We start from the raw sequence: 22288 nt of genomic DNA on the forward strand, positions 1-22288 counted from the left end.
AGTGCTTTTATCCGGCACGGATAACCTTGATCCACGGTGGGTTTTATTCATTTGCTCGCTTCGACTGAATTTTGGGTTTATCGTTGTCGAATGAACTTTTTCTTTGTTGGATGCTATTGGTCATACTCAAAGTCTTCCCACCTAAGCGAAGCTGGGTTTGCAGTTGGGTAGGGGTTTGGGCGGGATTCCGAGTGAGATGGTAGCTCTTCACTCGGAGGAGTTTTTAACTTAGGAGAATCTGGTTCGCGGCTAAGCCCCCGAGTGAGAGGGTAGCACTTCACTCGGAGAAGTTTTTAACTTAGGCGAATCTAGTTCGCGGCTAAGCCCCCGAGTGAGAGGGTAGCTCTTCACTCGGAGAAGTTTTTAACTTAGCCGAATCTGGTTCGAAACTAAGCCCCCAAGTGAGAGGGTAGCTCTTCACTCGGAGAAGTTTTTAACTTAGGCGAAACTGGTTCGCAACTAAGCCCCCGAGTGAGAGGGTAGCTCTTCACTCGGAGAATTTTTTAACTTAGGCGAATCTGGTTCACAACTAAGCCCCCGAGTGAGAGGGTAGCTCTTCACTCGGAGAAGTTTTTTAACTTAGGCGAATCCAGTTCGCAGCTAAGCCCCCGAGTGAGAGGGTAGCTCTGCACTCGGAGAAGTTTTTCACTTAGGCTAATCCGGTTCGCAACTAAGTCCCCGAGTGAGAGGGTAGCTCTTCACTCGGAGAAGTTTTTAACTTAGACGAATCTGGTTCGCAACTAAGCCCCTGAGTGAGAGGGTAGATCTTCACTCGGAGAAGTTTTTAACTTAGGCGAATCTGGTTCACAACTAAGCCCCCGAGTGAGAGGGTAGCTCTTCACTCGGAGAAGTTTTTAACTTAGGCGAATCTGGTTCGCAGCTAAGCCCCCAAGTGAGAGGATAACTCTTCACTCGGAGAAGTTTTTAACTTAGGTGAATCTGGTTCGCAGCTAAGCCCCCGAGTGAGAAGGTAGCTCTTCACTCGGAGAAGTTTTTAACTTAGGCGAATCTGGTTCGCAACTAAGCCCCCGAGTGAGAGGGTAGCTCTTCACTCGGAGAAGTTTCTAACTTAGGCGAATCTGGTTCGCAACTAAGCCCTCGAGTGAGAGGGTAGCTCTTCACTCGGAGAAATTCGCTAAACCGGAGTCGACAGATATATTGTGGTAACCAAAACTTTTGGCAAGTAAATTGCTTTATGGAATCTTGTTCGTTACATCAAAATAGTCGCAAATCAGGCATAAAAACGCTTGAGTAAGTCTCCGTTCCATGCTCGCGGCTCATCGATCCTCCTCTCCAAATTGTAGAGTCTGTATGCTCCGTTGTTCAACACCTTGGAGATGATGAAGGGTCCTTCCCAGGCGGGTGCCAGCTTGTGTGGTCTCTGCTGATGCACTCGGAGCACCAAATCGCCTGCTTGAAACGTCCGACTCCTGACGTGTCTGGCATGGAACCGCCGCTAGTCTTGCTGGTAGATTTTTGACCGAAGCAAAGCCGTCTCGTGTTCCTCCTCCAAGATATCAACTCCATCCTGGTGGGCTTGTTCAGCTTCGGCTTCTGAGAAGAGCTCAACTCTGTGGGAATTGTGAAGCAGATCACTCGGGAGGACAGCTTCCGCACCGTACACAAGGAAGAAAGGAGATCGTCCAGTCGACCTGTTCGGGGTCGTTCCGAGTCCCCAAAGCACATAAGGTAACTCGGTGACCCAAGCACGTGCAGCGTGTCCAATCTCTGTCAAGAGATGAGGTTTTAACCCCTGAAGTATGAGCCCATTCGCTCGTTCTGCTTGACCATTTGTTTGGGGGTGAGCCACGGATGCGTAATCCACTTGGGTTCCTTGGCTGGAGCAGTAACTCTTGAATTCGTCCGAGTCAAAGTTTGATCCATTGTCAGTGATGATGCTGTGTGGGACTCCGAATCTGACAGTGATTTCTCTCATGAATTTGATTGCAGTGCGAGCATCTAGCTTCTTGATTGGCTTGGCTTCTATCCACTTAGTGAATTTGTCGACTGCAACTAGCAAATGAGTAAATCCGCCTTGCCCTGTACGAAAGGGTGCAACCATGTCCAAGCCCCATACAACAAAAGGCCATATGAGGGGATTGTCTTCAGAGCAGATGATGGTTTATGTGATTTGTTGGAGTAGAATCGGCATCCTTCACAACGGTCCACCAACTCTTTAGCCATTTCACCTACACGTGGCCAGAAGAATCCAGCTCGGAACGCCTTAGCAACATGGCCTTGGAAGATGCATGATGCCCACAGGTTCCCGAATAAATTTCCTCCAAAATCAGTCGGCCTTCCTCAGGGGAAATGCACCGTTGAGCTACGCGAGTCACACTTTCCTTATAGAGCTGATCTCCCATGACTATGAAAGCTTTGGATCTGCGAACAATTTGTCTGGCCTCATCTTCGTCTTCGGGCAGTTCTTGCCTCAGTATATATGCAATATATGGCACTGTCCAATCGGGCGTGACTACTCGAATCTCCATGATTAGGTTGACAACTGTCGGGATTTCAACTTTAGTCGGATCAGCTGCACTTGTAGGCTGAGGAGGTTCTTCAGTGAATGGATGTTTTTGGACTGAAGGAATGTGTATGTGCTCCAAACAGACATCACTGGGCACAATTTTTCGAGTGGATCTGATTTTTGCCAACTCATCAGCAGCTTGATTCCTCAGTCGGGGAACGTGATGAAGTTCCAAACCTTCAAACCTTTTCTCAAGTTTTCTAACTGCGTTACAGTATCCAGTCATGGCAGGGTTTTTCACATCCCACTCTTTCATTACTTGATTAACCACTAGATCCGAGTCACCGTATACCATTAAGCAACGGACGCCGAGTGAAATAACCATACACAACCCATAAAGGAGAGCTTCATACTCCGCTTCATTGCTAGAAGAATCAAAGTGGATCTGCAATACATAACTGAGCTTGTAGCCTTTTGGGGATATGAGGACTATGCCTGCACCAGAACCACTCAGCATCTTCGAGTCCTCAAAGAACATAGTCCAATGTGCCGAGTGAGTAGGGGCTGCTTGCTGTTGTTCCACCCATTCAGCCATGAAATCTGCCAGAGCCTGAGATTTGATGGCTTTCTTGGCTTTGAACTTTATGTCACAATATAATAGTTCCATTGCCCATTTCGCCACTCGGCCCGATGCATCCCAATTGTGAAGGATTTCAGACAACGGGGCATCACTGACCACAGACACCGAATGATCTTGAAAATAATGAGCTACCTTCTTCGCAGTCATATAAATCCCATAAAGGAGCTTCTGATAGTGGGGATATCTTTGCTTGGAAGGAGTCAATACCTCAGAAACATAATATACTGGGTGCTGGATCTTGTAAGCCTTGCCTTCCTCCTCTCGTTCGACTGTCAGGACTGTGCTGACAACTTGATTTGTAGCCGCTATGTATAAGAGGAGTGGCTCTTTGCTGTACGGAGCAGCAAGAACCAGCTGGGTGGATAGCATATTCTTTAACTCGATGAATGCAGCTTCTGCTTCGGGAGTCCACTCGAAGGTATCTGAGTTCTTCATGAGTCGGTATAATGGTAAGGCTTTCTCTCCGAGTCGAGATATGAATCTTCTTAATGCTGCCAAACATCCTATAAGCCTCTGGACGTCATGCACTCGCACAGGGCTTTTCATTCAGACGATTTCCCCAATCTTTTTGGGGTTAACATCGATTCCTCGTTCGGAAACGAGAAAACCGAGTAACTTGCCGCTGGGGACTCCGAGTGTGCACTTGGCTGGGTTGAGCTTGATATCGTACCTTCGAAGGTTGGCGAACGTTTCAGCCAAGTTAGTCAGCAGGTCGGAACCTTTGAGTGACTTGACTACGATATCATCCATGTATGCCTCCAAGTTCCGACTGATCTGGTCGAGGAGGCATTTCTGAATCATGCGCATAAAAGTGGCTCCTGCATTTTTGAGACCGAATGGCATAGTGATGTAGCAGAAGCACCCGAAAGGGGTGATGAAGGCTGTTTTTATTTCATCTAGGCCATACAGACGGATCAGGTGGTACCCAGAGTAAGCATCTAAAAAAGAAAATCGCTCACATCCCGCAGTCGAGTCGACGATCTGATCTATGCGGGGGAGTGGGAAGTGGTCTTTCGGGGAGACCCGATTGATATGCTTGAAGTCGATGCACATTCGGAGTGACTTGTCCTTCTTGGACACCATGACAACATTCGCGAGCCACTCGGAGTGGTAAACCTCGCGAATGAACTTGGCCTCTAGGAGCTTAGCCACCTCCTTGCCAATTGCTTTCCTTTTCTGCGTGGCAGACCGACGCAGATGTTCTTTGACAGGTCGAGCTTTGGGATCGACCCTGAGTCGGTGCTCAGCAGGTTCCCTGGGTACACCAGGCATGTCAGCAGGCTTCCATGCGAAGATGTCCCAGTTCTCACGAAGGAACTGGATGAGCTCGGCTTCCTATTTAGGATTAAGGGTTGTCGAGATGTTGGTCGGGGCAGCCGTGGGATCCGTCGGGTGGATGCCGACCTTCTTGATTTCGCCTGCCGACTGGAATGCCGACTCGGAAGCTGGCTTCTTCGCGCGCATCAGTTCAGCGGGATCTGTTGTCTACCAGTGCTCATTGAGATCTGCCATTGTCATGTGCTGGTCGGCGATCTTGGAGCCCTGTTGCAAACATTCTTCTGCTCACTACCGATCGCTAGTGATGGTGATGACCCCCTTCGGTCCTGGCATCTTCATCTTCAAATAAACGTAACATGGTTGGGCCATGAAACGTACATACGCTGGTCACCCAAGTATGGCGTGGTAGGCACTCTGGAAGTCCACCACCTCGAGCATGAGTTTTTCCTTGCGGAAGTTCTTGTCGGAGCCGAAGACGACATCCAACGCGATCTGACCGAGTGAAACGACCTTCTTCCCTGGGATCACTGCGTGAAACTGCATATTGCTGTCGCTGAGCTTGGACATCGGAATGCCCATCCCTTTGAGAGTGTCGGCGTAGATGATGTTCAAGCCGCTCCCTCCATCCATCAACACCTTGCGGAGTCAAACTCCTTCTACCACCGGGTCGACAACAAGAGCCTCACGTCCTGGAGTGGGGACATTCTGCGGCTGATCCGACTGGTCGAAGGTGATGGCAGTCTGCGACCACTTGAGATACTTCGGGGGTGGAAGGAGCCGCCATGTTGACCTTTCGGTTGACCACCTTCAGTCGATTCTTGCTTTCGACATCAGCGAAGATCATCAGAGTGGCATGGACCTTCGGGAAGTGGTCTTCTTGTTCTTCATCTTCTTTCTCTTGGTCTTTCTCACTCGACTGATCCTCTCCAAACATCTGGATCAACAGTCTACACTGCCGAGTGGTATGTTTAGGCATGATGGTGTTGCCTTCTTCATGTATCTTTGTGTGAATCGCACACGGCTGATCAAGGACATCTGGTCCCGACTGCTTCTTGAATTTCTTTGGGGGGAATTGGCCCTTGCCTTTTCCCTTGAACTTTCCCGCTCCTAGAGCGACTGCTTCTGCCGGAGGAGTGCGCTCTGCCTTTTGCTTCTGCTTTTGGTTGGCATCTCCATCGACTGCTTTGCCTTGGCCGCTACGGAGGCGGTCTTCTTATTCTCCATTGGCATAGCGGGTTGCTATCTCCATCATTTTACTTATAGACATATCTCCTGTCTGACCGAACTTCAAGTACAACTTGCGGTACCTGACGCCTGCCTTGAAAGCGCAGACTGCTTGATGTTCGGTGACATTCTCCACAATGTGGTGAAGAGTGGTCCAATGCTGGATGTAATCGCGCAAAGATTCACTCGACTTCTGGATACAATGATGTAGCTCTGAGAGACGAACAGGGCGCTTGCAGGTGCCCTCGAAGGTCTTGATGAACACTCGGGCCAAATCTGCCCAACAGTATATGCTTGATGGAGCCAGTTGATTCAGCCAGGCACGGGCCGAACCATCCAGCATCAGGGGTAAGTGCTTCATTGCAACGTTGTCGTTGCTGCCGCCGATCTGGACTGCCACTCGGTAATCATACAGCCACGTCTCTGGCTTAGACTCTCCAGTGAACTTGATTATTTCGTCCGCCAACCCGAAGTTGGGGGGAATATCAGCGGAGCGGATTGCTCGACTGAAACACTCGGGCCCAGAGATGACAGAGCCACTTCCACTCAGACGATCGCCGTCGTATACGTCACGATGGGCTTAGCCTCTATCAACTCTCTTTTGAGTGAGATAGTCCCTTACATCACGTCTCTGGTCGCGGTCGTCGCCCACCGTTCACCTTTCGTCGTTGCGCCGGGGCGCGTACGAACCACTCCGTGGAGGAGAGCGCGAGCGATGGCGATATTCATGATTGAACCGGGGGGGAAGCGGATTCCGCCCCTGGTTTGTGTACCGATTTTCTCGGTGATGTCCTCCTCTGCGACACTGAGGAGAACCCGAGCAGTAAACCGACCGAACTGTGTCTGCTCGGACGGAATTGATGTGCAGTCTGTTGTGAGACTGAGAGACAACGGAATTCTGCTGCTGCGCTGCCTGCAACAGGGCACGGATCTGCTGCACTCCTCTGCCCGCTGATGAATTTGATGGCTGGATGGAGTGTGCAATCCTTGCGGCCGCAACCAAGTTGAGGATAGGCGTGCGGAATACCTCGATGTTGTTGACCTGATGAGAATGCCGACCGGATGCTGGGGGCGCGGATGATGACGCGCACCCGAAGTATCTCCAGTTTCCCGCTTGTCCCGATTGGTCCTTGGCGGGCTCTATTGTGAGCCGGCCATGAAAACCTCCGCCGCAGGGCTGTGGTTCTCACACTCGGAAGGAGGGCCAGACGGATCTGACATCGAGTGGGATGCAGCACACGGAGGTGTAGCAGGCTCGATTGCTGCCACCTGCGGCGAAGATGCTTGACGCGCGAGTGCATGACGCACCCAACGCTGGAGCCCTGAGCGACCGGATCGCTTGTTGCGACGTGCGATGGGTAGCACAGTCGACATCGGAGTCGACGGTTCGCGAAGAAGGACCCCGCAGGAACTGGTCCGGAAGGACGTCGCCCCGTAGACTGGAAGCGCCTCGACGTCGAGAGGCGCCTCGTGGAGCGATGCCGAATCGTCAGTGATGAAGACAAGTGTGCCGAACACGATCTCATGGCCAAGGCACAAATCACTGCCGGAAGACATGGCAAAGAGGAAAAAAAATGCAAACTTGCCGGAAGTCGCCTAGACGCCTGCCCCACGGTGGGTGCCAACTGTCGTGGATATAAGCCTGACAGTAGATGTGTAGGGTACGAAAGTAGAGGGCAGAGTCCTAGCTACGAGAAGGTTGTATGAGTTCAGGCCCCTCCGCGGTGGAGGTAACATCCCTACGTCTCAGTGCTCTTGGAGCTTGGTGTCGAGTGGAATATGAATGTTACAGAATGCCAACCCTTGTGCCAGAGGGGAGGGGTGGCTTACATAGAGTGCGCTGCCCCTCATAAGTGTCCAGCTTTCAAGGGTGTAATAAGTGGGATTGAATGCATACGTTATTGGTAACATATGCCATAAAGGACGTTAACTACAGTAGTCTAACATCTGACCGTTAGCCTCGCTGGAGTGGCTTCTGGCCTTCTATGTCGAGTGGCTTCTGCTATTTACCGAGTGGAATCCAGTCGGCGAGTATTAGGTAACCAACCGAGTGGTTACTTACCGAGTGGATCAGAGGTTGTCTTAATCCAGTCGGTAAGTATCTTGTGACCCTTAAGATAATAATGAGGTGCCCTTGGGTTGGACTTATAGGTCAGGCCTATGACCCTACCCTAGGGCTATGACCCCATCATCACCAGCGCAAGGAGGTGGGCCGGCGAGGAGACCTTGAGAGTGAGGGTGCGGGAGGGGAGCTCGAGATCCTGGCTGCAAGCACGACGCAGTTCGGGACTAAGCTCGGCGGATGGACGGATCGAGGAAGAAGAGTGGCTGCGGAAGGAGAGGAGCAGGTCGGTGGATCGGGAAGGAGGAGATGGTTGGGTCGACGGGGAAAATGAGAGGTTGTGGTGGCGACGGAAAGGATGGATTGATGGGACAGTCATCCAAGATTTTAGGGTCAGGTTGATATTTATAGTAGGAGGTTGGTTGGAGAATGGTTTAGGGGCTATCTCCACATTTTGATTCGATCATACGGTCGAGAATAAATACGGTAGGGATGGTTTGTTGAGAAAACTTAAGATGTTTGCGGTACAAAGGGGATGCATCGGGTTTACTCTCATGGATAGGCATTTCGGGTTCGAAGAACTTATCACGCACGCGCGAGGGGTCTATGTACTATGTAGCTGGGTTGACATTTAGAAGAGAGGGAAAATGCGGGCAGCTCGACAACAAGATCAAACCACCAATATGTTTGATAATTTGACCACCTATAGTGCTGCTATAGGTTTAATGGTTCGGGTATCAAATGGACTCTGAATGGGATGAAATTTGGCAGGCGGTATACCTACACTATATTAAGACCGCACACCAACTTTCAACCCATTCCGAGAAAATTTTATACAGACTCTAAAAAAATATTTCAACAATGTCGCGGGCACGTGCGTGTGTGGTAGGTCTCGAAACGGTCAATGACAAGAACGGAGAGAACCGACAACTAACAACAGATGCAAGTTTTGAAAAATGACAACAACAAAGCGCCCATGCAATACATATGATGCGCATGATATGATGATGAATGCGACAAACAAATAAATCATACGGCGATAGCGAAATAAAAGGGGAATCTTCTATAGCGTTGGTTCCGCGCTGTTACAGTCTGGAGTGGTCACAACCTTATTTAGTGAAGAATCCACTATTTTGGAAGAGGTTTCTATCTATGATGATTAGAGTGATGACATGTATGCTAATAACCATGAAACTTGTCATCACGATTTGAATTTTCAATTGGATTATGCCACTCAAGTATCACATGATAGTTTTTTTTTCCAGTTTGCTCCCATTATTACGAATGGGAAGATTTTTTTTATGTGGAGAGTGATAAATTTTCTATGCTTGTGCATCATGAAGATAATGACTTATGTGATAGTTACATTGTTAAATTCCTTCATGATGCTACTGAAAATTATTAGAGCAACTCCAACAAGCGCGCAACAACGCGGTGCACTATAAATTTTTATAGCACCGAAGTAAGGTTCTTCAGCGCGCGGCATGGCGCCACCTCTAGCACGCGCTCGAGAAAACGAAGCGGCGATGCGACTCTAGTAGGCGTGCTAAATTTATAGCGCCGCGCCTAGCAAAACAACATTTCTCACCACAATAAAATCAAGAAGATCAAACAGAGAAAAAATTAATCTATAACAAATAGTTTAATTATTTGTTATAATTCAAACAAATAGTTTATTTTCCAATACAACAAATAGTTCAACAATAGACCATCAAACATACAACATCAAACTAATTTTGGCGGCCATGACATGCCCACCACTCCTCGATTAGATCCATTTGAAGATCATCATGCGTTTCGGCACCTCGAATGGCATTGATAGGAGGCAATAAATCGGGTTACCCTTGCAGCCCTCCTCCGCACTCGCACGGGATGTCCCAACAATTCATACTGAGAATAGTCTAGATCTTTCTCACACTCATTCTCAATGATCATGTTATGTATGATTACGCAAGCATTCATGATGTGCCAAAGGATCTTTTGATCCCAAAATCTATAGGGTCCTCTCAAAATAGCAAATTGCGCTTGCAAAATCCCAAAAGCCCTCTCCACATCTTTCCTAGTTGTCGACCGAGCATTGCGGAAATCAAGATTTTTCTTACCTTGCGATGCCGTCAACGGCTTCACAAATGTTTGCCACCTTGGGTAGATGCCATCCACAAGATTGCAGCTATAGTTGTATGTACGAACATTTGCTACAAACTCCACCGGTGTAGTTTCATCATTTGCAATCTTATTCACGAGTGGTGACCGATTAAGAACGTTGATGTCATTCAAATATCCAGGCATTCCAAAAAAGCATGCCAAATCCAAGTCTCCTGATCGGCCACTACTTCAAGGATTATAGTGGAACCTTTTTTTTGGTCGTGGAATTGACCATGCCATGCCTTAGAATGGTTCTTCTAACTCCAATGCATGCAATCTATTGAGCTAAGCATACCTCGGAACCAGCGAGATTTTTTCATCTCCAAAATCCTTGCGGTGTTTCAACATTGGGAGATCTCAAATATTCCAGACTAAACACTTGCACAATTCCGACTGCGAAGCGCTTGACACACATGATGGCTTGACACTCACACATAACCAACTGGTCATCAACGAGATCCACCGGAATACCATATGCCAACATACGCAAAGTGGGAGTCACCTTTTGAAATGTGCTATGTCCGAGTTCTCTGGCGGCATTCCTCCTCTGTTGGAAAAATGATCATGGTTTGCTAGTTTCTATGCAATGCGTTTGAATAACTCAATGCTCATCTTGAAACGACATCAAAAGTAGGACTCGATATATCTGGCATCCTCTATAAAATAGTTCCTCATCAATATGTTGTGGGAATCGATCTTATCCCTTCACAATTTCTGACGACCCATAACCAAACCACCGTGCCTTGGTTTTTTATTGACGTGCATAGCTCTGATTATTGTAAGGTCCTCCTCCTCCTGAATATAAAATTCTTCATTGGAAGAATCGTAGGATGACCTCATCTACAATATTGTATTTAAACTAGTTGAAAACTGCGAACAACATGCATCAAATTCATCTACAAAGTATAAAGTTAAATTATACATACCTTGCAAGCGTTTTGTCAAACACCTTGTAGGCGCCTGTTCATCGAAAGGATGGTGCACTTGAGGGGTGGCGGTGAGTAGGGGAGGGGGAGGAAGCAGCGGTGACGTGCGGGGATAGGCAGAGGAAGCGCTGACGCGTCGCCGGAACAAAGAGGGAAATATCCGGGTGGTGGCGCCAACGCTTGGAGGTGAGATGTGGCGGTTGGGGGTAGTCGCACATGCGTCAACACGGAGCATCGTGCTATGGCGGCAGAAACCTTCTGTCGTCTCTTGAGCTTGTGTTGGTTTTTTCCATTGAAGAGGAAAGGGTGATGCAGCACAGGAGCAGTAAGTATTTCCCTCACTTTGAGAACCAAGGTATCAATCCAGTAGGAGAATCTCGTCAAGTCCAGAGTACCTGCACAAACACAAAAGAGCTTGCACCCAACGCTATAAAGGGGTTGTCAATCCCTTCAAGATTGATTGCAACGTGAGATCTGAAGGCGGAAAGAGCAATGAAGTAAAAGAGCAAGGCTGAAAATATGGTGTGAAGTAGACCCGGGGGCCATAGTGTTCACTAGAGGCTTGTCTCAAAATAGCAAATATTACGGTGGGTGAACAAATTACTGTCGAGCAATTGATAGAACCGCGGAAAGTCATGACGATATCTAAGGCAATGATCATACATATAGGCATCACGTCCGAGACAAGTAGACCGATACTTTCGGCATCTACTACTATTACTCCACACATCGACCGCTATCCAGCATGCATCTAGTGTATTGAGTTCATGACGAACAGAGTAATGCCTTAAGCAAGATGACATGATGTAGAGGGATAAACTCAAACAAATGATGAAAACCCCATCTTTTTACCCTTGATGGCAACAACACGATGCGTGACTCGCTACCCCTTCTATCACTTGGTGAGGTCACCGCACGGTATGAACCCAAAACCAAGCACTTCTCCCATTGCAAGAATCATAGATCAAGCTAGACAAACAAAACCCACAACTCGAAGAGAATTACAAGGATATGAAATCATGCATATAAGAGATCAGAAGAAACTTAAATAAGATTCATAGATAATCTGATCATAAATCCACAATTCATCGGATCTCGACAAACACACCGCAAAGAAGATTACATCGGATAGATCTCCATGAAGATCATGGAGAACTTTGTACTGAAGATCCAAGAAAGAGAAGAAGCCATCTAGCTACTAGCTATGGACCCGTAGGTCTATGGTGAACTACTCACGCATCATCGGAGAGGTCATGGTGTTGATGAAGAAGTCCTCAGTATCCGAATCCCCCCTTTGGCAGGGCACCAGAACGTGCCCGAGATGGGATCTTGCGGAGACAGAAGCTTGCGGCGGCGGAAAAGTACTTTTGATGATCTCCTGATTTTTTCTGGGATTTTAGGGAATATATAGGCGAAATACATAGGGGCAGAGGAGGCCCAGGGAGCCCACAAGCATGGGAGGCGCGGGGCTCCTGGCCGTGGCTAGGGGGCTTGTGGGGTCCGTGTTGACCCTTTGCCTTGGTTCTCAAGTCCCCCAACCGTCTTCTGTTTTGGAAAAAAATCTTTTTGGAAGTTTCGTTCCGTTTGGACTGCGTTTAAAATCCTTCTCTGAAAAGGGTCAAAAACACGGAGAAAACAGGAACTGGCACTTGGCACTGAGTTAATAAGTTAGTCCCAAAAATATATAAAATGCATACAAAACATCCAAAGTTTGACAAGATAATAGCATGAAACCATCAAAAATTATAGATACGTTGCAGACGTATCAAGCATCCCCAAGCTTAACTCCTGCTCGTCCTCGATTAGGGAAGTGATAAAGACTGAATTTTTGATGTGGAATGCTACCTAGTATAATTGTCCTTTGTAACTTCTTTCATCTGACATGAATGTTCAGATCCGTAAGATTCAAAACAATAGTTTGCTATTGACATGAAAACAATAATACTTCAAGCAAACTAGCAAGGTAATCATGAACTTTCGAAATAACAAGGCCAAAGAAAGTTATCCCTACAAAATCATATAGTCTGGCTATGCTCCATCATCCTCACACAACTAATTTATATCATGCACAACCCCGGTATTGGACAAGTAATTGTTTTTACACTTTACTTTCTCAAACCTTTTTCAACTATCATGCAATACATGAGCGTGAGCCATGGATATAACACTATAGGTGGAATAGAGTGTGGTGGTGGTTGTGAGACAAAAAAGGAGGAGATGGTCACATTGACTCAGCATATCAAAGGGCTATGGAGATGCCCATTAATAGATATCAATGTGAATGAGTAGGGATTGCTATACAAAGGATGCACTAGAGCTATAAGTATGTGAAAGCTCAAAAGGAGAACTAGTGGGTGTGCATCCAACTTGCTTGCTCACGAAGACCTAGGGAAATTTGAGGAAGCCCATCATTGGAATATACAAGCCAAGTTATATAATAAATATTCCCACTAGCATATGGTGGTGACAAAACGAGAGGCTCTCAATCATGAAGAACATGGTGCTATTATGAAGCACAAGTGTGGAAAAATATAGTAGCATTGTCCCTTCTCTCTTTTTCTCTCTTTTCTTATTTAGGCTCTTTGGCCTCTCTTTTTTTGGTTCTTTGGCCTTTTTTTATTTCCTCACATGGGACAATGCTCTAATAATGATGATCATCACACTTTTATTTACTCACAGCTCAAAGCTCAGAACGATGGTGACTCTATAGGAAATGCCTCCGGTAGTGTACCGAGATGTGCAACGATCTAGCTTGGCGTATGGCGTTGAAACATCTCGCTAGCTATCTTACGATCATCCAATGGAAATATGAGAGTGACGACACAAGTCATGATACGGGACGGTGGGAGTTGCATGGCAATATATCTCGGAATGGCTATGAAAATGCGATAGTAGGTAGGTATGGTGGCTGTTTTGAGGAAGGCATATGGTGGGTTTGTGCACCGGCGAACGTTGCGCGACACTAGAGAGGTTAGCAATGGTGGAAGGTGAAAGTGCATCTATACCATGGACTCACATTAGTCATGAAGAACTCACATACTTGTTGCGAAAATTTTTATTAGTAACCGAAACAAAGTGCTAAACGCATACTCTTAGGGGAAGGGTTGGTAGGTGTTAACCATCACGCGATCCCGACCTCAACACAAAGGATGACAATCAATAGATCAATTATGCTCCGACTTCCTAACATAGCGGTTCACCATACGTGCATGTTACGGGAATCACTAGCTTCAACACAAGTATTTCTAGATTCACAACACCCTACTAACATAACTCTTAATATTACCAAATCCACGTCTCAAAACTGATTGAGAGGAATCAAAACTTTTCTTTCTACTCAATGCACATGAAGATGGAGGTTTTTGTATCCTCTTTGGGTACCTATCACCTTTGGGACTACTTTCATAGCACAAGCCAACTACCAAGTCACGCACCGCCGTGCTCTTAAAGATCTAAGTGAAGCACATAGAGCAAAATTATCTAGCTCAAAAGATATAAGTGAAGCACGATGAGCATTCTAGCAAAATCACGATGAGTGCATGTCTCTCTCAAAAGGTGTGCAGCAAGGATGATTGTGACACAACAAAAAGAAAAGACTCCTATGATACAAGACGCTCCAAGCAGAACACATATCATGTGGTGAATAAAAATATAGCTCCAAGTAATGTTACCGATGGATTGAAGACGAAAGAGGGGATGCCTTCCCGGGGCATCCCCAAGCTTAGGCTTTTTGGTGTCCTTGAATTTGGCTTGGGATTCCTTGGGCATCCCCAAGCTTGAGCTCTTTCCACTCTTTATCCCTTTGTCCATGAGAACATCACCCAAAACTTGAAAACTTCACAACACAAAACTTAAACAGAAACTCGTGATATCATTAGCACAAGTAAACAAACTACCACCTCTTTAGGTACTGTAGAAAACTTGATTTCTATTCATATTGGTGTTAGATTACTGTATTCTCTCTTTTCCATGGCTAGTACCCCCTGATACTATCCATAGTTTCATCAAAACAAGCAACCAACTCAACAAAAACAAAATTTGTCAAAAACAGAACAATCTGTAGCAATCTGTATACTTCGTATACTTCGGGTACCTCAACAATTCTTAACAATTACAACTGCCTGGGCAAAAGGCATATCCACCAGAAGCAAAAAGAATCAACTCAAAAGCTTTTTCTGAATAAAAATGAAAAATAATCTCATGAGCGAAAAGTTTCTGTCTTTTTCCAGCATGACCAAGCAACCATCACCAAACTAGTCATAAAGGTTTTACTTGGCTCAAACACAAAAAGAAACACAAAAGACACAATCATAACAGAATTATGATGGCGTGGACGCAACAAAACAGAAAGCAAAAATCAAAGATAAATTCATTGGGTTGCCTCCCAACAAGCGCTATTGTTTAACGCCCTTAGCTAGGCATTGATAATTCAATGATGCTCACACAAAAGACAAAAATTGAAGCACAACGAGAGCATCATAAAGCATGTGAAAATCACATCTAAGTCTAACATACTCCCTATGCATAGGCATTTTATAGGAAAACAAATTGGCAAGACAACCAATAGTTACCAAATGCAAGGAAGAAGAAAGAGACAAGAGCAATCTAAACATAACGAGAGGTAATTGATAACCCACAAGTATAGGGGATCAATTGTAGCCTTTCTCGATAAGTAAGAGTGTCAAACCCAACAAGGAGCTAAAGGTAGGACAAATATTCCCTCAAGTTCTATCGACCACCGATACAACTCTACGCACACTTTGCGTTCGCTTTACCTAGAACAAGTATGAAACTAGAAGTACTTTGTAGGAGTGAAAGGATAGGCTTGCAAGAAAGTAAAGAACACGTAAATAAAACTAGGAGCTGGTTAGATAAAGAAACAACTACGAGTGTCTAACGTGTGTGGAAAAGTGGTGGTAGGAGTTGCGGAATTGTCCCTAAGCAATTGACTACGTTACTAGATCGATAGCAAGTATCATGTGGGAGAGGCCTCTGCTAGCATGTCATCCCTTACTTGGAATTCTATGCACTTATGATTGGAACTATTAGCAAGCGTCCGCAACTACTAACGTTCATTAAGGTAAAACCCAACCATGGCAATAAGATATATTGGTCCCCCTTAAATCCCATATGCATCAATTTCTATGCTAGGTTTGAAGCTTCTGTCACTCTAGCCTGCCAATACATAGTCCTATCAACATACAACTAACCCTATGGTGTGTTCCACGCGCGTGATCATAGCAATTCATCAATCACCGATAGGACAACGATAATCTACTCAGACATCATAGGATAGCAACACATCATTGGATAATAATATGTAGCATAAAGCACCATGTTCAAGTAGAGGGTACATCCGGTTGCGGGAGAGTGGACCGCTGAATATAGATGGGGGAAGGTGATGGAGATGTTGGTGAAGATGACAGAGGTGTTGGTGTAGATCGCCGTCAGACGATGATGTCTCGGGCAGTGTTCCGGCGCCGCCGGGAGAGAGGGGGAGATAGCCCCCCTCCTTCTTCTTCTTCCTTGACCTCCTCCCTAGATGGGAAAAGGGTTTCCCCTCTGGTCCATGGTCTCCATGGCGGCGAAGGGGCGAGAGCCCCTCCGAGATTGGATCTCTCTCTCTCTATGTGTCCTTCTGTTTCTGCGCTTCGAGATTCTGCGTTTCACCGTTTCTTAAATTCACGGAGATCCGTAACTCCGATTGAGCTAAAATTTTAACACGATTTTCTTCCGGATATTATATTTCTTGCGGTGAAAGAAGGGCTCCAACCTCCTTAAGGAGTGGCCACAAGCCTGCCTGCCGCGGTCCCACCCCCTGGCCGCGACGATAGGGCTTGTGGGCACTCCGTGCATCGCCTCGCGTTGATTCTTCTTCCCAAAAATCATAAATATTCCAAAAAATCCCCGTAAGTTTTTATTACGTTTGGAATTCGTTTGGTATGGATATTCTGGGAAACAAAAAACATGAAACAAACAGGAACTGACATTGGGCATTGGATCAATATGTTAGTCCCAAAAATAGTATAAAAAGTTGCCAAAAGTATATGAAAGTTGTAGAATATTGGCATGAAACAATCAAAAATTATAGATACGACGGAGACGTATCAGCATCCCCAAGCTTAATTCCTGCTCGTCCTCGAGTAGGTAAATGATAAAAAAGATAATTTTTGATGTGGAATGCTACCTAGCATAATCTTGATCATATAATCTAATCATGGCATGAATACTAAAAACGAGTGATTCGAAGCAATAGTCTATCATTTGACATAAAGACAATAATATTTCAAGCATACTAACAAAGCAATCATGTCTTCTCAAAATATCATGGCCAAAGAAAGTTATCCCTACAAAATCATATAGTCTGACTATGCTCCATCTTCCCCACACAACGTATTTAAATCATGCACAACCCCAGTTTTAGCCAAGCAATTGTTTCATACTTTAGTGTTCTCAAACCTTTTCAACTTTCACGCAATACATGAGCGTGAGCCATGGACATAGCACTATAGGTGGAATAGAATATGGTGGTCGTGGAGAAGACAAAAAAGGAGGAGATAGCCTCACATCAACTAGGCGTATCAACGGGCTATGGAGATGCCCATCAATAGATATCAATGTGAGTGAGTAGGGATTGCCACGCAACGGATGCACTAGAGCTTATAAGTGTATGAAAGCTCACAAAAGAAACTAGTGGGTGTGCACCCAACTTGCTTGCTCACGAAGACCTAGGGCAATTTTGAGGAAGCCCATCATTGGAATATACAAGCCAAGTTATATAATGAAAATTTCCCACTAGTATATGGAAGTGACAACATAGGAGACTCTTTGTCATGAAGATCATAGTGCTATTTGAAGCACAAGTGTGGAAAGAGGATAGTAGCAATTGTCCCTTCTCTCTTTTGTCTCATTTTTTGGGGGCTTTGTGGCCTCTTTTTTATATATTTTTTTATATTTTGGTGGGCATGTTTGGCCTCTTTTTTGTAAATGGGCTTCACTCGCCTCTTTTATTTCCTCACATGGGACAATGCTCTATTAATAATGATCATCACACTTACAACTCAATACTTAGAGCAATGATGACTCTATATGAAATGCCTTCGGTAGTGTACCGTGACAATGATCTAGCATAGCAATGACATCAAAAAACGGACAAGCCATAGAAACATCATGCTAGCTATCTTACGATCATGCAATGGCAATATGGAAGTGGTGGCACATATCATGAGACGGAACAGTGGTAGTTGCATGGCAATATATCTCGGAATGGCTATGAAAATGCCATAATAGTTAGGTATGGTGGCTGTTTTGAGGGAGGCTATATGGTGGGTGTAATGCACCGGCGAAAGTTGCGCGGTACTAGAGAGGCTAGCAATGGTGGAAGGGTGAGAGTGCGTATAATCCATGGACTCAACATTAGTCATAAAGAACTCACATACTTATTGCAAAATTCTATTAGTCATCGAAACAAGGTACTACATGCATGCTCCTAGGGGAAAGGTTGGTAGGAGTTAACCATCGCGCGATCCTGACCTCCACACAAAGGATGGCAATCAATAAATAAATCATGCTTCGACTTCATCACATAATGGTTCACCATACGTGCATGCTACGGGAATCACAAACCTTAACACAAGTATTTCTAAAAATACACAATTACTCACTAGCATGACTCTAATATCACATATTCATGTCGCAAAACTGTTGCAAGGAATCAAACATATCATATTCAGTGATCTACAAGTTTTATGTAGGATTTTATGACCAACCATGTGAATGACCAACTCCTGTTAACTCTCTAAATACGTATAAGTGAAGCATGAGAGTTTAATTCTTTCTACAAAAGATATGCCCCGCTCTAACAAATATAAGTGAAGCAAAAGAGCATTCTACAAATGGCGGTTTTCTATGTGTAGGGAAACAGGCAATCCAAACTTCAAAAGATATAAGTGAAGCACAAGAAGCATTATATAAATCCAACCAAGGACTATCTCATACCAGCATGGTGCATAAAAGAAAAAGGAAAAATAAACAAGAAAGACGCTCCAAGCATTTGCACATATCATGTGACGAATTAAATAATAACTCCGAGTAAAATTACCGATAGATTGTAGACGAAAGAGGGGATGCCTTCCGGGGCATCCCCAAGCTTAGACGCTTGAGTCTTCCTTGAATATTACCTTGGGGTGCCTCGGGCATCCCCAAGCTTAGGCTCTTGCCTCTCCTTATTCCTTCATCCATCGTGCTCTCACCCAAAACTTGAAAACTTCAATCACACAAAACTCAACAAAACTTCGTGAGATCCGTTAGTATAATAAAATAAATCACCACCTCAAGTACTGTTGTGATCTCATTCTAAATTCATATAAGCATTATATCTATTGTAATACAACTTAACCATGGTTCATACCCCCCGATACTACCCATAGATTCATCAAAATAAGAGAACAATGCATAGAAAACAGAATCTGTCAAAACAGAACAGTCTGTAGCAATCTGTATATTCCTTATACTTCTGATATCTCAACAAATCTGAAAAATTACGAACGTCTGAAAAATTTGCATATAAATCAGTATAAAAAAGAATCAACTCAAAATCTCTTCCAGAATAAAAATAAAAATTAATTTCGTGAGCAGAAAGTTTGTGTCTTTTCTCAGCGTGATCAAACAACTATCACCCAAACTAATCGTAAAGGCTTTACTTGGCACATTTTTTTTAAAACAAAGGAATTTTACAAGGGGATAATTATTTTTGTGAGAAACTTCCACGAAAAATTCTACATTGTTTCCATGAGCATGAACACAAGTGTTCAAGGTTGACCCTCACTTCCGCAATGCATCACCTTTCAATCGCTTCTCTTTTTGAAAAAGTTTTAAGTTCCCCTCTATATTTTTTTGTTTTTAAACTAAATAAAAGCACTCAACAGAAATAAATGACTCTCTAAAACTTCCGGGTTGTCTCCCAGGCAACGCTTTCTTTAAAGCCATTAAGCTAGGCATAAAGTGCTCAAGTAATGGATCCACCCGGATCCCAAGGTATATCAAAGCCAATTTTAATTAGCAATGATTTGAAATTTAGTAGTGAGCACAAGGTAACATATATCAAGCAATGACAAATTATAACTCTCTTCCTATGCATTGGCATGTCATAAAAGAACAATTCATGCACACCAAGTAAAGGCCAATACATAGCATAAGCAGTTTCTTGCAATTTTATCGTATTGGAAACATAGAGAGGTGGAGATGTAGTTCCTCTCTCATAATAATTGCAAGTAGGAGCAGCAAGCACATGCATATTATTCATCAAAATCATCATGTGTAACATAAGGAACTATAGCTAGCTCATCTTCATAAGCATCATTCATAATGGCATCATGACCACAAGCATAGCAAGCATCAAGTTCATCAAAAAGGGATATTTCAAACGAATCCAAGGGATCATAGCATTCATCCTTCGGTAAGAACAAAGAGAAATTGAATAATGTATGAGTAGAAGAGTTACTCTCATTAGAAGGTGGACACGGGTAGCTAGTCCGCTCTTCCTCCTTTTGTTCTTCGCTCTCCTCTTCATCTTTCTCATCTAATGAGCCCACAATTTCAGCATTTTCTTCTTCCAGAGTTTCCTGCAAAATAATAGTATCTTCTTTGGCAGCATAGGATTTCTACTTAAATCGTTAAATATGGGCATTATATTCATAATTATTATAACAATAACGAAGCATAGCCAATTTTTCAGATCGGTAAGGAGCATCATCATTATCATCACACCTTTTAAACAGAGCCTCAATTTCATAAGCACCCATAAAAGCAACAAACTCTTCTATTTGATCCACATCATAGTAATCATATATACCATTAGCATAAGAAGCCAAGGTTATATGATCATTAAATTCACAAGAAAAGGGAAGGTGTGGAGCCTTCATCCTAGAGCAACAAGTAACACCATATCTCTTGCATAGTTCCCAAGCATACCATTTCAACAAATGGATTTGATCCCATAAAAGTTTACCTTTTTGAGTCAAGCGATAATCCCTAAAGTATTCACATTGATCCAACGTGTATCCCATTATATAATTGAATGGGGCTTTCTCAGGATTATTAAAGAAGTGCATAATATTTTCCACATAACGAGCCTCAAGGGTTTTAGGAGGTTCCCCATCTCCATGAGTAGCAAGTACACCTAATGTTTTTGGTATTTCGTGTTCCATATCCATAAATAAAGATAGAGAACAACTTATAACAGCAAATAAATCTACTTAGTGATAAAGAAAACAAGCACACACAAGGATATTCACCCCACGCTATTGCTCCCCGGCAACGGCGCCAGAAAAAAGTCTTGATAACCCACAAGTATAGGGGATCAATTGTAGCCTTTCTCGATAAGTAAGAGTGTCGAACCCAACGAGGAGCTAAAGGTAGGACACATATTCCCTCAAGTTCTATCAACCACTCTACGCACACTTTACGTTCGCTTTACCTAGAACAAGTATGAAACTAGAAGTACTTTGTAGGAGTGAAAGGATAGGCTTGCAAGAAAGTAAAGAACAAGTAAATAAAACTAGCGGCTGGTTAGATAAAGAAACAACTACGAGTGTCTAACGAGTGTGGAAAAGTGGTGGTAGGAGTTGCGGAATTGTCCCTAAGCAATTGACTACGTTACTAGATCGATAGCAAGTATCATGTGGGAGAGGCCTCTGCTAGCATGTCATCCCTTACTTGGAATTCTATGCACTTATGATTGGAACTATTAGCAAGCGTCCGCAACTACTAACGTTCATTAAGGTAAAACCCAACCATAGCAATAAGATATATTGGTCCCCCTTTAATATCATATGCATCAATTTCTATGCTAGGTTTGAAGCTTCTGTCACTCTAGCCTGCCAATACATAGTCCTATCAACATACAACCAACCCTATGGTGTGATCCACGTGCGCGATCATATGATGGGCACCAAAGGACAACAACATAACCACAAGCAAATTAAACCAACCATAGCAATTCATCCATCACCGATAGGACAACGCTAATCTACTCAGACATCATATGATAGCAACACATCATTGGATAATAATATGTAGCATAAAGCACCATGTTCAAGTAGAGGGTACATCGGGTTGCGGGAGAGTGGACCGCTGAATATAGATGGGGGAAGGTGATGGAGATGTTGGTGAAGATGACGGAGGTGTTGGTGTAGATCGCCGTCACACGATGATGTGTCGGGCGGCGTTCCGTCGCCGCTGGGAGAGAGGGGGAGAGAGCCCCCCTCCTTCTTATTCTTCCTTGACCTCCTCCCTAGATGGGAGAAGGGTTTTCCCTCTGGTCCATGGTCTCCATGGCGGCGGACGGGCGAGAGCCCCTCCGAGATTGGATCTCTCTCTCTGTGTCCTTCTGTTTCTGCGCTCCCAGATTCTGCGTTTCACCGTTTCTTAAATTCCCGGAGATCTGTAACTCCGATTGGGCTGAAATTTTAACACGATTTCCTTCCGTATATTAGCTTTCTTGTGGCGAAAGAAGGGCTCCAACCGCCTTAAGGAGTGGCCACAAG

The sequence above is a fragment of the Hordeum vulgare genome, chromosome 4H (assembly GCF_904849725.1).
Source record: "Hordeum vulgare subsp. vulgare chromosome 4H, MorexV3_pseudomolecules_assembly, whole genome shotgun sequence".
NCBI lineage: Eukaryota > Viridiplantae > Streptophyta > Magnoliopsida > Poales > Poaceae > Hordeum > Hordeum vulgare.